The sequence below is a fragment of the Carassius gibelio genome, chromosome A15, assembly GCF_023724105.1.
Source record: "Carassius gibelio isolate Cgi1373 ecotype wild population from Czech Republic chromosome A15, carGib1.2-hapl.c, whole genome shotgun sequence".
NCBI lineage: Eukaryota > Metazoa > Chordata > Actinopteri > Cypriniformes > Cyprinidae > Carassius > Carassius gibelio.
The window spans coordinates 13,726,268-13,733,460 of NC_068385.1; positions in this window are offsets into that span (position 1 = coordinate 13,726,268).

Consider the following 7,193-nt stretch of genomic DNA (forward strand, 5'->3'; position numbering starts at 1 on the left):
GCGCGTGCTGAGTGACGAATCCTCCCGGTCGGATGAGAAGGCCGTCGTCGTCAGGTCAAAGGTCATCATGTTGGCCATCTTATTGACAGCTAAATTATTATTCAAAATTTTACTAATATTTAGATTGGGTATGAGCAGGCATTCACAAAAGGAAACGTTACGTCAAAAATTTTCCTTTGACAAAAGGGCACTTTGGGCACCAAAGGGCAAAGGGGCAGGTGCTCAAGCAATCTCAACTAATCGATTCTCCTTCCGGCTCAGACTGCATTGGTTACGCTTATGGATCTGTCACATGATTAAGGAACAACTCGAAATCCTGAAAGACTCATGAGAGGAACTAATCAATTCTCTTACCAGCTCAGACTGCATTGACTGAAACAGGTGAACTAGACTTATTCCAGTACAGAATCTATAAAATGTTGCGCTTGTACGCCTGAACCAATCACTCCCGTAGACGACTCGTTCTGTTAAAGATTCGTAAAAAATTAACAAATCGTTCAAGAATGACCCAACACTACCATTCAGTTGGATTGTAATTTGCAGCTGTGTTAGAAAACTTTGGAAAAAAGAATCAATTCATAATTCTTAAAAAAAAAAAAAACCTTGCACTGATGAGCAGAACCGGTTCGTTCTCTAAAGCCAGGAAACACTACTGTCAGGTCGATTATGAATGTCATTTGAGCCCTGTCAGTGTTTTTAGTCAGCATTCAAAGTCGTTTGGTGTCCAGTTTTCTAAAGAATTTAAGACCAGCTGTTGCCAGTCATCTTCACAAAGATTAGCCTATTTTTTTAATATAGGCCTATATACATACGCTTAACTGCACCTGTTTCCTTATTTTTAGACCATTTAAATAACAATTTAAATAATAATAATACAAAAATATAAATCACAAACATTACATTTCTGAATAAAACTATTTTATACGATTTAGTTATATCTAATTTGGCCTTTTCAATTAATGTAGGCATGTTACATTCTTCTGATTATTAGGCCTATTCATATTAAGTTAGCCTACTTTTATTCTTAAATTAATATAACAATTATTTGGCCCCACAATAATTTCATAGCGCATCAGCGCAAAAGTGATGTGCTGCAAGGTAAAGATTAGACTAGCTTACTCCTCATCTAATTTTTTTTTAAAAAGGTCTTTCAAAACTATTTATTATAGGCCTATAATTAAAATAATTAACAATGCAATCATAATCATCATCATCAACATCCCAAAAAAAAAAAGCTTTATTTCAAGCATCAACTTTTTTAAAATGAAAAAACACAAAAAAAATCGAAATCGCCATATGCAGGTCCACGAACCTGTATCGCGATGTGAGAAGGCAGAATCGCGACACACCCCTCCTAGAGTTATCCTTCCTGTCCAGATCCAATGCTACCACATTTTTAAATTACTAAAAGTATTATTTGAAGTTAACATTATAAAATACGTTTGAAGGAGTTGTTTAACGCGGATACGCGTTGAGTAATTTTCTCCTGATAACCCCAAAAAGAACTTAAATTACACTTTCAGTTTTAATCGTACATATAAGAGCAATACATTAATCGTATCTGTAAAGGGTCTACTTTTTTTTGGATACAGATATAATAACAACAAAACTTTGTGCACTTATAAAATAAAGATAACAAACAAGGTGTGTTGTCTGCAGCCTTTGTCAGCGCTGATCGTCATGTACAAACACGTCATTAAAATGAACTGTAACTCCGTGAATACTAAAGGAAGAGACATGAGAGAGATATCTATTGAGAATGAGAAGTCACGTGCTGATTTGGGTTGATCTGGGAGGGGTCTGAGCCGGTCGTCCCTGATGGAAGGATACGCTATCTGTTGCCAGGGGCAATGCCTTCAGAACTTCACAGAGGCGCGACTAAACATTTCAGAGCGCTTTCATTTTTGCGCATTTATTTTGTCGGCGGAACAGACCGAGACGGATCTACGAATACGAGAAAGAAAAGGAAGAAAGTAAAGCAATGCAAAAACATAAGGCGAAAGAAAGTGGAGCTTGCAGGAACAAGCTCACACCAAGCGCAAAACAGCGGTGTTTGGAGAAGCTCTCAGGCAGCAGCGGCACAGAGACCTGAACAATTTACCTCAGTGCACATACCTCATATGGACATTGGGAATTATATTGTTTACAATGTAAGTCAATTTGCATTCACGCTGTTAATGGCTTAATCTAACCCGGACATTTACATCTCGCAATCACACATTTAACTACCCTAGCTAACCCAGAACTGGTTTGTCCACTTTGCAGCCCCCAACAAAAAAAACCTGGCACAGTATGTGTCATTGGGTTAAAATCAAATTATAACTAAACATACACAGCTTTAGCCTACATCAAAACATGTTGGAAACGTTCGTATACATTGAACATCTCGTTACAATCTAGTGTTCAGTCGCAGTTAATTCTAAATGCAATGTAATTACAACACACTAAAACGCATGTGAATAAACTTACTTTGGCCAGTACAACACTGTTTTCATCACCTGCTGTAAATGGACCCAGCCACAGCAGAAAGCCTCGTAACTTTCCAAACACTTGTGGCTTTTAAACTCCTGCATTGTGTAGTAACTTAAACCAAAAACAATATAATTCCCAATGTCCATATGTGTGCATGGAGGTAAATGGTCCAGGTCTCTGTGCCGCTTGAGAGCTTCTCCAAATACCGCTGTTTTGCGCTTGGTGTAACCTAAAAAAACGGTATTTCATTGTTCCTATGTTTTCCATATGTATCGTGTGAGGTACTGCAGCAGTTTTTAACGCAGCAGTAACTTCCAGGCATGGTAAAACAGTGCAGAATTGCGAGAACCTCCTCTTAACAACACATTTAAACAATCCTGTTTCGCTGCCGGTATCATTCGCTGTCGCTTTCATTCTGTTGTACTGCGGAGCTTCTGTCACGAAAACAAATTCCTCGTATGTGTAAACATATCTGTCAATAAAGCTCATTCTGATTAGGATTCCAACATGGCGGAGACCGTGATATCGAGGGAGGGGCTTTGTGCTATGACGACAACTTCTCATTCTCAATAGAAAGCTTGACATGTCTACTTTTAAACTAAACAAGTGCTGCCGAAAACAGCTCCGTTCGTTATATCTAATCTGACCACGCCCCCGCGCCGAACGCGCTATTCAGATTCAAACTGAAGCGCTCAGCTTGAATACGCCCACACAGAAGAAAAGCAGCCAGACTGTTCTTGAAGTGTTTTTATTTTACTGTTTGTTTCGCGATGAGAGGAATAAGACATAAATCACCCCAAAAAGATGTGATGTGGTTGAGGATTTGAGAAATGGATTTCCTCAGAAAAAAAGAATGAAGTCCTCTATTCAGCAGAGATCATGAGTAAGTAAAGAGTAAGTCTCTTTATATTTATTTATATACTTGTACTAGTTTTCACATAACGTGTAAACATTTTACCTAGACTTTCCAAACTATAATTCCTGACTAAATGTATAATTAAGGGAAATATTATTAAGTTTCAATAACAATATGCAATACTATATCATTCAAAAGCTTGATGTAAATAATATAAATGTAACAAATAAATGTAACTGTAACAAATATAACAAAAAATTGTGTTCTTTTAATTTATCCCCCCTAAAAAACCTGAAAAATATTCTCAGCTCTTTTCAACATTAATAATAATAATAATAATAATAATAATAATAATAATAATAATGATAATAATAAGAATGTAAGGGTTACATTATTTCTTGTAACCCTTCCCTCTGAGTGGCACAGCTGACTGAATTGCTCATTATGCAGCTCATTATGTGGGCCTTTTTTCTTCTCAGGTGTAAATCACAATGATATTCATGATAGTTGACGCCTACTCACATAGGACTTTTATCAACAAAAAGTGTCTTAGAAAATTGAAATCAATATATTGTTTTCTGTGAGTGAGTAAACAAGATGATTTTCACATAATTTAGAAAGAAAAATTCTAGACTACAAGCTCCAGTTCTCAAAAATCCCGGGAACCATTGTTCTTTGTGTTTTTTTTTTTTTTTTTTTTGCCTTATTCAAGTGTTTTAAAATTTTTAGTTTTTCACTAACCACGCATAATATTTTTTTTTTCTCAAAAACACAATCATGTACATACATGCATTTCACATATTATTATATCCCCGTTTGTTCTGATTACAGTGAGATTAGACTTTACCCATTTAGATATTTATAAGAAACTGAAAAAAGCACAAATGTTAGGGCATGACAAAACCATCTCCAGGCCCCAAAAATACCCTTAGACTCAAGAGGGTTACTAAAAATATATATTTTTTTCCTCAAAATATATTTTGAATTGTTTTGTCAAAGACCCCCAACACCCCCACCCACCCCACCCCATATCGAGGTTTGTATTATACCGTGGGTTAAAAATTGTGATACATACGAACCAAATTGTGGGTTTGGTGTATCGTTACAGCCCTAATGGACAGTATACCATGCACACAGTTTCAATGGAGGGACTGAGAGCTCTCGGACTAAATCTAAAATATCTTAAACTGTGTTCCGAAGATGAACGGAGGTCTCACGGGTTTTGAACGACATGAGGGTGAGTTATAAATAACATAATATTGATTTTTGGGTGAACTAACCCTTTAATAAATAAGTACTAGTATTTAATCAAAAGTACTGTATCTAATGAATAAATATTAGTACCTAATAAATAAGTACTAGTATCTACTGAATAAGTACTAGTATCTAATTAATAAGTACTAGTAACGTTAAATTAGATACTAGTTCAGTTTATAGCTTAAATGTTACAACGGCTTGCCATAAAGCACCACCCAGTGGAACCAAATATTTCAGGAACTGAATATATTGTAACAGCGGCCTTGTGGATTCCATGTCGGATCCAGCTATCCTACAGGTACGCACTTTTGGTGGCGCTACGTTACTGTCTGGTTATGCTCACTAACCTCCCTCGCAGTTGCTGTTAATATTTTTTTTTAACTGAACGCTCGAAATACATTCTTTTAGGTGGCACTTTACAATAATAATAGACTTCAATACATAAACCAACATTAACTAATCGAACTTTATTGTAAAATGTCACAATTACCTGTTAATAAAGTATATATATGTTCACAAAACACTGTTAAATAGAAAAGCAAGCAGGTGAGCATGATTTGGCGTGCCAGACAATACAAATAATAACCGTTTCCTTACATAAATCCTGCGTTTGGACCAGATCGTTTGCAGAATCAAGTGCTTCTGAAAGTATCTTTTTCTATATAGTAGTGTAGTAGTTGGCTATCTCCGTGTGGTACGTGGCTTTGAAGTTTTAAGCATAAAGCTTTATTAAAGCTTTGCATGTTGAAAAGTCTATGAGAATTGTAAAAATGAAATCTGTAAATCAAGGTATTTTAAATAATAATAGGAAAAGGGCGTTTTTTCGAAGTAAATCAATCAAGAACAATTTGGAATCCTAAAGACAAGCCTCTTAGACTCGAATTTAGATTTTCTTTGTTTATCTGAGACATGGCTTCATGATAATTCTCTGTCTGCAGCATTAGTAGCTGGTTTTAAACTGTATAGGAAAGATAGAGTTGGTTCTAAGGGAGGTGGAGTTATGATTTATGTGAAATAAATGGCATCCAGTGTAATGAAATCACTTGGGCAAATTGCATAGATTTGGAATGTATTGGTCTGAATCTTATACTATCATCTTTGTAGTAACTGTTATTTATCATCCACCATCTTCAAATATTAGTTTTTATTAAAACTTGAAGCAGCTACTAAAACAGTGTGATTTCAACAAAGAAGATATTATTATGGAGATTTAAATATTAATTGGGAAGATAAAACAGATAGAAAGAATCTCAAACAGATAACTGATCACTTCAATTTGAAGCAAATGATTAATGGGCCTACAAGAATAACTAATTCAACAAGGTCCCAAATGGATTACATTTTTTAAAAAACCGAGCAGAGAGAAATTAAAAAACTTTTAATATGTTAACAGGCCTTTCTCACCACAATTTGATTTTAGTGGCCAGAAAATGATCTAGTAAGAGATTCAATTTATTCAGAAGGAAATATGATTCTTATGACAAAAAAAATAAATAATAATAATAATAATAAAATTGATGGCTGCACAAATTACTAATTATTTGAATAATAGTTCTTGTGCTTTTCATCCAAAGCAGTTTGTGTCCTTTACTTTTTACATTGTACATCAATAATCTTCCATCCGTCTGTCCTAACACTTACATTCAAATGTATGCAGATGACACTGTTATTTATATACAAGGAAATGGTGTGTCCCAAGTTGCAATGAACTTACACATTCCCTGGTTCATGTCACAGCTTGGCTAGAACAATGCTGTTTATAGTAAAACATCTCTACAACAGTGAGTATGTTCTTTACCAAATGTAATTGGGGAAGTCGTGGCCTAATGGTTAGAGGGTTGGACTCCCAATCGAAGGGTTGTGGGTTCTAGTCTCGGGCCGGACGGAATTGTGGGTGGGGGGAGTGCATGTACAGCTCTCTCCACCTTCAATACCATGACTTAGGTGCCCTTGAGCAAGGCATCGAACCCCCAACTGCTCCCTGGGCGCCGCAGCATAAATGGCTGCCCACTGCTCCGGGTGTGTGCTCACAGTGTGTGTGTGTGTGTGTTCACTGCTCTGTGTGTGTGCATTTCGGATGGGTTAAATGCAGAGAACAAATTCTGAGTATGGGTCACCATACTTGGCTGAATGTCACTTCACTCACTTTTTTCACTTTTTTAATAGTTATAAGGGTAGTGCCAGATGTTTTTGTATCAGGGGAAAGATTATATAAGTATGGTGTTCTGATTGATTCCAAACTTTCATTTAAGGCACAGGTTAAAAAGGTCTGTAACCGGGACAGATTTAGTCTATCAATTTTTAGATTTATACGTGATTATATGTCGTCTGAGGCCGCTTTGATGTATGTGCATTGATTATTTCCCATATTAGCTACTGCTTCTGTTTAACTAATTTGTCGCAATCTAGTACTCTGAAACCACTAGAATCTTTGTATAAACAATCACTAAAAACTCTTGATCAGAAATTCAGTACAGTTTCATCATTGTTCCATATAAAAAATATATAATTTGCTAAGCTGGGATAACTTGATCAATTATGTACTTGTCTACTGTTTAAGACTATACACAGCCTGACTTGACAACTTAAACAGTGAATATTAGAACAA